Below are 9,265 nucleotides of genomic sequence, written 5' to 3' on the forward strand. Positions count from 1 at the left end.
CTCAGGGAGGACTTTAGCCAGCTTCAGACTTTATTTTTCTTGTACTGCACTGAAATTCACGTAGCATAAAATTAACCGTGTTAAAATGTCCAATTCAAAGGCGTGCCCTAGGTCCCTCTTTGAGCCGGATTCGGCCCCGAGCTAAGGCACCCTCATCTGCCCTTTGTTATCCAAAGAGGGTCCTCTGACTCATAAGCTCTCCATCTGTGTTTTTCCTCTATCGCGTTTCTTCTCACATTTGAAGTTCCGTGGGGATCTGCACTGGAGGTGCAACTCCAAATGGATCCCACGGCTGGTTATTCAAATGGGGCAGAGAATGAGCAAGTGTAGCATCAGTGACAGTGATAAGTGTGGGGAAGGAGGCGCCAGTTCATGTGCTGGGTCAGTAAGAGGAATCCACAAGCACACAGGGCAGGTGGAATACGTGCAGGCAGGTGTAATCTTACCTGTAACGTACAGGTAAGTGACTGCAGAGCCCCCGCGCCGCTGTGCTGGTTGCTGACATCAGGGAAACGCTTCTCGGATGGCCGGCTGCTGTGCCCGGGAGCCCTGAGCAGGGGGTCCTGCTTGCGGCCCCCTCCCGGAAGACCCCTCCTCGGTCTCCTCCGTGATCCAGCAACCCAACACGCTTCCCCATGGCTCAGTAAGCCTCCAGGTCTCCAACACGCTGCCTACCCTCTGAAAAAACTGACGGATGATGGGGTGGTAGGTTGGGGCTTCTACCGACTTCTGATTATAGTTTTTATAGAACATGAATGTCATAGATCTTTTTTTTTGACACAAATCCCACTGCAATTCAAAAATGCGAAAATTCTAATCGTTAATTATAAATCTTATTTGTCCTGTTCATCTTTATGTGAAAGTATGTAACAGTGTCTAAATTTATACTTGCACCGAGGCTAACATCCCCCAACAGCGGATCTTAAATATTCTCATCACCAGGGATGCCTGGGTGGCTCAGTCGGTTAAGCATCTGCCTTTGGCTCAGGTCATGATTCCAGGGTCCTGGGATTGAGCCCCGCATCGGGCTCCTTGCTCAGCAGAGAGTCTGCTTCTCCCTCTGCCCCTCCCCTTACTCGTTCTTTCTCTCTCTGTCAAATAAATAAAATCTTTAAAAAATTTCTCATCACAAGAAAAAAAGTTGCAACTATATGAGGTGATAGATGTTAACTGAACCAATGTGGTGCTCATTTCACAATATCTACGTACATCCAACCATGATGCTGCACACCTAAAGCTGTTACAATGGATGGTGTTTGCACACCTACTGCTGATACAATGTATCATATTGTGCACCTAAAGCTGTTACAATGGACTGTGATGTGTGCCTAGATCTGTTACAATGTATTGTGTTGTGTAGCTGAATCTGTTACAATGTTATAGGTCAATTGTATCTCAGTAAAACAGGAAAAAAAAGCTCTCAGAATAAAGAGGCTCTCTGTGTAAATTAATAAAGGAATAAAGATTCTTAATGAACAGGGCTAGTACTATCAGAAACTACGAGCAATCTGAAGCAGGATTCTCAGCTTTTACTTTCTAGGAAATAAAAAATAAAACCTAAGAATTCCCTATAATTAGGAATATTTTATTTTCACTGGCAAAATGCTCTGCTGTTGAAGCAATAAGAAGATATCATTTTTGGGCGCCTGGGTGGCTCAGTTGGTTGGGCGACTGCCTTCAGCTCAGGTCATGATCCTGGAGTCCCGGGATCAGGTACCGCATCGGGCTCCCTGCTCGGCAGGGAGTCTGCTTCTCCCTCTGACCCTCCCCCCTCTCATGTGCTCTCTCTCATTCTCTCTCTCTCAAATAAATAAATAAAATCTTTAAAAAAAAAAGAGAAGATATCATTTTTTCAGGGAAGAAAAATCACCTCTGTATGAGCTATGGGCGCAGACCTCAGGGGGTTCACGCATCTCTGTTCGTGCTATCCTGCATCCCACCCACCACCTCAGCCACATGCCATCAGAGTATTCGTCCTTCCCCAGGTGAAGGCCATGTAGCATCCGTGAGTCAGGCACGGGGCACCAGCAACAAGACCTGCCTAAGCTTGTGTGTAAGGAAAACCATCGTCACTCACCTGTGTTTAAAACCAGACAAGAAATCTTTAAAAAAAAAAAAAAAATTTTAAAAAGGGCGCCTGGGTGGCTCAGTTGGTTAAGCGACTGCCTTCGGCTCAGGTCATGATCCCAGGGTCCTGGGATCAAGTCCCACATCGGGCTTCCTGCTCGGCGGGAAGCCTGCTTCTCCCTCTCCCACTCCCCCTGCTTGTGTTCCTGCTCTCGCTGTCTCTGTCTCTGTCAAATAAATAAATAAAATCTTTAAAAAAAAATTAAAAAAAAATAAAAATAAAAATAAAACCAGACAAGAGTGTTAAATAATCTCTTCATAGCGACCTGGGACAAGAGTGAAAATATGAAATAAAGAACATCACCTCACCAATCCTGGATTCGGGTGCACCAAAGGGGCTCTCAAGGGCGATGCCTAAAGTGATTGATTTGAAAAGAAATCAGGAGGCATTATAAGAAGGCCATTGGTTTCATTAAAAGTCCGTGAGTCACTTGAAAACTTCAGATGGATTTGAATAAGTCTGTTTTTAAAAACCGGTATTAATCTGGTATGTTAAATTTTAGGACCTGCATTTCGAGATGGCAAGTGGCCAACTTGCAATTCCCAGACAGGACATTAAGGAGCATTTGTAATTGGATTTTATAAAAGAGAAAAGGTGGAAAGAATACAGCTAAGTGATAGTTTCACTTCACATTTATAGCTTTGGAATTTTAGACAAATACGTGAGATATAGCCCTACCTGTTGCTGGAACAAAGGCATGAGTTTTGTAGCTAACAGGGAAAAACGCTTTTGTTGCTTTTAAAACTAGTGGAGAGGTTTTAAAGGTTCAGAAAACAAACTTCTTGACACTGAATGACTACATTATTTGAAAGCAAAGAGGACACAAGAAGGAGGTGAAGTCACAGAAAGTCCTAGGGTCTTCTATGAAGTTGGTCTAGGGAGTGAAGGACCAGGTTTCATCCTGAGCCCAGTGACACCCCAACACATGGACGGAAACATCGGACACCCCCTGTATCCCCACACACGCAAATCACAATAATGACCCATTTGAGAAAGTGAGGTACATGGGTTGAATGGTGTCCTCCAACAATCCATGCTTACTTGAAATCTCAGAACACCACCTTATTTAGGAAGGGGTATTTGCAGATGTCATTCAGTAAGGATCTTGAGATGAAATCATCCTGGATTTAGGTGAGCCCTAGGTCCAATGACTGGTCTCTTGATAAGAAGAGGAGAGACACACAGAGAAGCCACGTGAGGACAGAGGCAGAGATGGGAGGGATGTGGCCACCAGCCCAGGGATGTCCAGAGCTCCCGGAAGCTGGAAGAGACAGCCTGGAGCCTCCTGAGGGAGCACAGCCCTGCCCCACCTGGATCTCAGAGTTCTGGTCTCCAAGGCTGGGGGAGAATAGACTTCTGTTGTTTTAAGCCAACAAGTTTGTGGTAATTTGTTAAGGCAGCCCTAGAAAACTAATACATTGAGATCTTAGGATCATCTAAGAAACTTGCCGGCCATTTGCAAAAAAAAATTAAGATAGCCGTTGGAAAAATCACTATTATTGTCTTGCTTACCATCATTGTTTTAAATATCCGTGGAAAGAGCCAAAGAAAGAAAATCTCTATAATAGAGCGCTATTATTTTGGTTTCTTTTTATAACTATCAAAACCTGATAAAAATATAAAGATATGCAGGCTTCATATAAGATATGCAGTTTTTTTTTTTTTAAAAAAAAAGGTTTCCATTCAAGATCATGTGCATGCCACAAGTATGAACTGTCTCTCTTCAAGCTAAGCCACACGTTATGAAGATAAATCCTGAACTCATGACAGCAGCATAAGTAGATGTTTCGAGGAAAACGGAACCTTTCAGTATCTGTGCAAAAGGAACATCTGCTGAATGTAAGAAGTGGAAATAAATACGGTTTAGGTAGAATTAGGCATTCACAGATTTTGACAACCAGGAGTTCACCCATACTGCAATTAAAAAAAAAAAAAATGTTCAAGTAAATATATTCTCTCTTCCGTTAATTGGCTTCCACTTTGCAATTTGGAGTCAAACACACTACAACAGCTAATCATCCAGAAGGTGTTTTATTATCTGGTAGACATTCCAAAGACAAAAGGCAATATGAGCTATGACCCCAAACCTCGCGGAGCTTAGAACTAGGTTACAGGAAGCAAACATTATGCACAGGAAGAAACAAAGCCATATACACCGGTGTGCGAATTTCACAGTTCAAAATTAATTGAGGGACAGGGAACATCACGCCAGTGTGACCCTCTGTTCTCAGAGAGGGCAAGTACCCAAAGGCAGGTGGTTCTCAGCCTTGTGGAAGTCTGCATCCCTGCTCCGTCTCATGATGGGACACCGAGCAGGGACAGGTAGAGGCCAGGTACGCTGCTCACATCCACAGGGTACAATACAGACCCCCACACAAAAAGAACATCGGTCCAAAACATCAATAGTGCTGACCCAATAGTTCAAAAACATGACATCACTAATATACCAGCATAAGAGGCCACGTCCTTCCCCGGGACATGAGATTAAGGGAAATAAGTCTACTCTATGATAAATAGAAACAAAGCATAATGAATTTGAGCAGAGGTACGAAAATCATGAAATAGAAGCCAATCTAGCAGGCTTCCATGCTAAATATTTATCCATAGCCCTCACCATATTGTATGAGACTGTGCATTTTATGAGATGTGTCTGGTCTTTATTTTTTCCTCACTGCAATAAAAATGTTATATGCTCAGGGATTTGTATTGTCTTTTTTGTTCACTACCCTATTCCCAATGAAAGGCACCATGTGGAAAACAGCAGGACTTCAGTATATATTTACTGAATCAAAGAATGAATAAAAGAAAGAGAGAAGAAATAGAAAGAAAGAAAGAAAGAAAGAAAGAAAGAAAGAAAGCAAGAAAGAAATCCACTATTGTATTTTTCTTGGCAAAGCTATGTTTGCAAGGGTAGGAAAGCATATGTTATCACTTAAGTTATAGACATATAGCTCTCTTTCACCCTCTCTCATTTCTTTAAAATTTAAATTCAGGGCTCTCCCTATAACACCTTGTGACTTTTGCATGCCAATTCCCAGATGAAGGATGCCTTATCAAGTTTTCTTGAAAGTTACAGAGAGTTTTATGCCTCATGGTCAATGCATAAATCATTGCAGTTTGGTCAATGCTGGTCTTCCCCTGATAGATGTATCAAGTTCTGCCTAGCTCACAAATTTAGATTTCCAAACCCACAATATCAGGATCAAATCCCCAATCATGGTAATACTGGTTGAAAGGAGTCCATATCTGTAGACCTTTGTAGAGTGGCCTATCCTGGCTACGCTTCACCCATTCTTGCATCTGTACATCAGGTGAGTGCAATGATTAGGCAAGGCTGACAGTGGGGGTCGGCAGATGGGCTCTGCCCTGGGTGGGCAGGCCTGACAGCAGAGGGTTTGCGAGATGCGGGGATGGAAGGGGGCCAGGCTGTTTGGGCAACAAGAGTCATTTTGCAGAGCTGTGGCCATGTGAAGCTGAGGACCTAAGTTTTCAGATCCATAAGGGATAAGAGAGAGACACAAAAGTGAGTGAAATTTTCCCTCTCCGTGGTCAGTGTTACGAGTAATATGGAACTTTTCCGTCGAAAGTGCTGGTTTTGCAATTTCTGGGGGAACTATGGTGTGGATGGGTAGGACGATGGAAATGAAACGGGTCGGGACAATGTAGTGTGAGAGATATGCCCAGAAGGGCCATCACCTTCCAAGTGGGCACCTTCCATGTGGATGTCTGACGGCAAATGAGCTCCAAGGACGGATGACAAAATCCGAACAGAACGAGCCGAGGAAGCGAAGTAGTAACGAAAAAAAATGTTCCTCCAAGAAAATCCCAGGCCCAGATGGCTTCCCTGGTGAATCCTACCAGTTGTTTAAAGGAGCATTAACACCAACCGTTCACACTCCCTTGAAAACCATGGAAGCGAAGGGGACACTTCCCACTCATTCTGTGGGGAGACTAGTCCTCTGATACCAGAAGCTGACAAATACATCACCAGAACAGAGATCTAAGGATTCATCTTTTTTATGAATAGAGATGTAAAAGTCCTCAAGAAAAAAATACTATCAAACCAAATCCAGCAACATATACCAAGGATTATTCAGTGGGCCCAAGTGGGGTTTATTCCGGGATGCACATTTCATTTAATATTCAAAAACTGCTTTGTGTGATGTATTCTGTCGATAGAAAACAGGACAAAAAGCACATGATGATAGTTAAAATGTCGAGTCAAAATGGAGCAGGTTGAAAATAAAACCTAAGACCATACAACTCTTTGAAAAAAATACAGAAGTAACTTGGCATCATCTCGGCTCAGGCAGACTCTTTACTCACAAGACAAAGCAAAAGCAAACAAAAGAAAAAAATACACAAATGGAAGCGCCTCACAATTACAACACATTCATGCTTCAAAAGGAACCGTCAGAAAAGTGGGGGAAAACACAAAATGGAAACACATATTTGCAAATCCTATACTGATAAGAAACATGTATCTAAAACGTTATTTTTTAAAAAAACCTTTAACAACTCAATAAAAGCGAAGTAAAAAGTGGGCACAGGATCTGTATAGACATTTCCCCAAGGAAGATATATGGCCCTTGAGCACGTGAAAAGATGTTCAACATCATTAGCCTTTGGGGAAATGCACAAAAATGACACCACTACAGTCAAAAAGACAGACATGAACGAGCACGTTGGCGAGGATGTGGAGAGCCCAGAACCTTTATACTGGTACTAATGCAGTCACTTTCGAAAAGAAATTGGAAGTTACTCCAATGGCTAAACAGTTATCCTATGGCCCAGCTATTCTACCCCTAGGCATATACACAAGAGAGATGCAGACATGTAGTCAGGCAAAAACTTGTACGTGAATATCCAAGGCACCGTGATGCATAATATCCAAAAAAGTGGGGACAACCAAAATGCCCGTCAAAAGATGGATGGATACACCAAATGCATCATATCCGTATAATGGATTATTCTTTGGCCCTCAAAACATAACAAAGTCCAAAGTTTACAGATGCATGGATGAATGTTGAAAACATTCTGCTCGGTGAAAGGAGTCAGACGCGGAGAACACACAGTGTGTGATTCCATTTATACGAAAATGTCCGGGAAAGGCAAAGGCATGGAGATGGGATATTAGGGATGGCCTGAGTCTTTGGGGGCTTGGGGGGGTAGGTGCTGGGTTTGGTTTTGGAGGGATGATAATGTTCAAAACGTAGGTGGGGTTGGTGGTGGTGCCACTCTGTGAATATACAAAAGGCCACTGAATTGTGTACTTTAAAGGTGCACGTGGTGTATAGTGTTTTAAAGAAAGGATACAGATGAGAACAAATAAGTGCAGACAAGCCCAGTGGGTCATATACAAGAAGATTAAGAAGATGAAGAGGTGCGAAAAGCTGTGAGAAGTATTTGGAGGGCCACAGGAAATACCTGTGACATCTGAGTGATCCTCCAGAGAACAGTTTCGATGAAATACGATTAAAAAGGAGGAAATGGGTTAACGACAAGATAGGGGGATGAAATAGACACAGTAGAACTTAAAAAAGTCAAGAGCGTGGAAAAATGAGAAGTAGGAGTGTTAAAGTAGGTACCATTCACCCAGGATGCTTTTTTGGAAAGATGGGACATCCACGCATGCTTTTCATGAAGAAGTACCGTAGAAAAGCATGAGTGATATTTCTAAATGGTGTCAGTTGATGCTTAGGAGGGAGACAGAGAGAACAATGAGGGGGAAAGGTATTCAGACATCCAGAAACGTATGGCAGATCTCTAAGAAAAAAGAGCAGTGGGGCCATCTAAACCGTTATCAGGATATTTTAGTAAAGAGGCAGGGGGTCACTTTAAATGACAGAAATCATTTCTCAGTCCCAACTGGAAACATTTCCTTTTTTTTTTTTTTTTAAAGATTTTATTTATTTATTTGAGACAGAGAGAATGAGAGAGACAGAGAGCACATGAGAGGGGGGAGGGTCAGAGGGAGGAGCAGACTCCCTGCAGAGCAGGGAGCCCGATGCAGGACTCGATCCAGGGACTCCAGGATCATGACCTGAGCCGAAGGCAGTCGCTTAACCAACTGAGCCACCCAGGCGCCCTGGAAACATTTCCTTATTGCAAAACTGTTCTCTTGATTCTGGTACAAGTCTTAGTTATATTAGGTAGAATTGATGCTCTTTCTCTGGGAGATCAGGTCATACATATTATAATGCATTTATGCTACCCACCTGTTTTGTTTTTTTTTTAAAGATTTGATTTAGGGGCACCTGGGTGGCTCAGTCGTTAAGCATCTGCCTTTGGCTCAGGTCGTGGTCCCGGGGTCCTGGGATGGAGCCCCGCATCGGGCTCCCTGCTCCGCGGGAAGCCTGCTTCTCTCTCTCTCCCACTCCCCCTGCTTGTGTTCCCTCTCTCGCTGTGTCTCTCTCTGTCAAATAAATAAATAAAATCTTAAAAAAAAAAAAAGATTTGATTTATTTGATAGACAGAGACACAGAGAGAGCAGGAACACAAGCAGGGGGAGTGGGAGAGGGAGAAGCAGGCTTCCCACGGAGCAGGGAGCCCGATGTGGGACTCGACCCCAGGACCCCGGGACCACGACCTGAGCCAAAGGCAGACGCTTAACGACTGAGCCACCCAGGTGCCCCACTACCCACCTGTTTATGACTGTACCCATTTCACAGGACACAGCCTTCCCTCCATAACATCTGAACCTATAATAAAAGCCGTCGTACTGAATGCAATGAAAGTCAGGGCATATAATCTTGAATCATTAACAGGATCGCCAGAGCCTTGTATTTGATTCACCTGCTTCAAGACTTTAGCTCACGCACATCCAATGTCTATAACACCAAAGGATGGTTGCACGGGGCGTTCTATAATATTTGATTTTTCATTCAAAAAAGCTGTTATTTTTTCAAATAAAGGATACACTACTTTAAGCATTAGACCCAACATACCCAATTAATAATGTTACAATGGACTTTCATCTGAGAAATACATTTATATTCCTAAATGTGCAAGATAGCTACCATACCCGAGTTCCACTTCTTTCTTCCCAAGAAATTCACTTTGAATTTGCACCTTGCAACCACCTGACCTCAAACAGCTCAAGATGATCTACTGTTCATACAATGGCTGAGAAGAGAA

This window comes from Mirounga leonina, unplaced genomic scaffold (genome assembly GCF_011800145.1).
Source record: "Mirounga leonina isolate KUSES-001 unplaced genomic scaffold, KU_Mleo_1.0 Mir_268, whole genome shotgun sequence".
Classification (NCBI taxonomy): Eukaryota; Metazoa; Chordata; class Mammalia; order Carnivora; family Phocidae; genus Mirounga; species Mirounga leonina.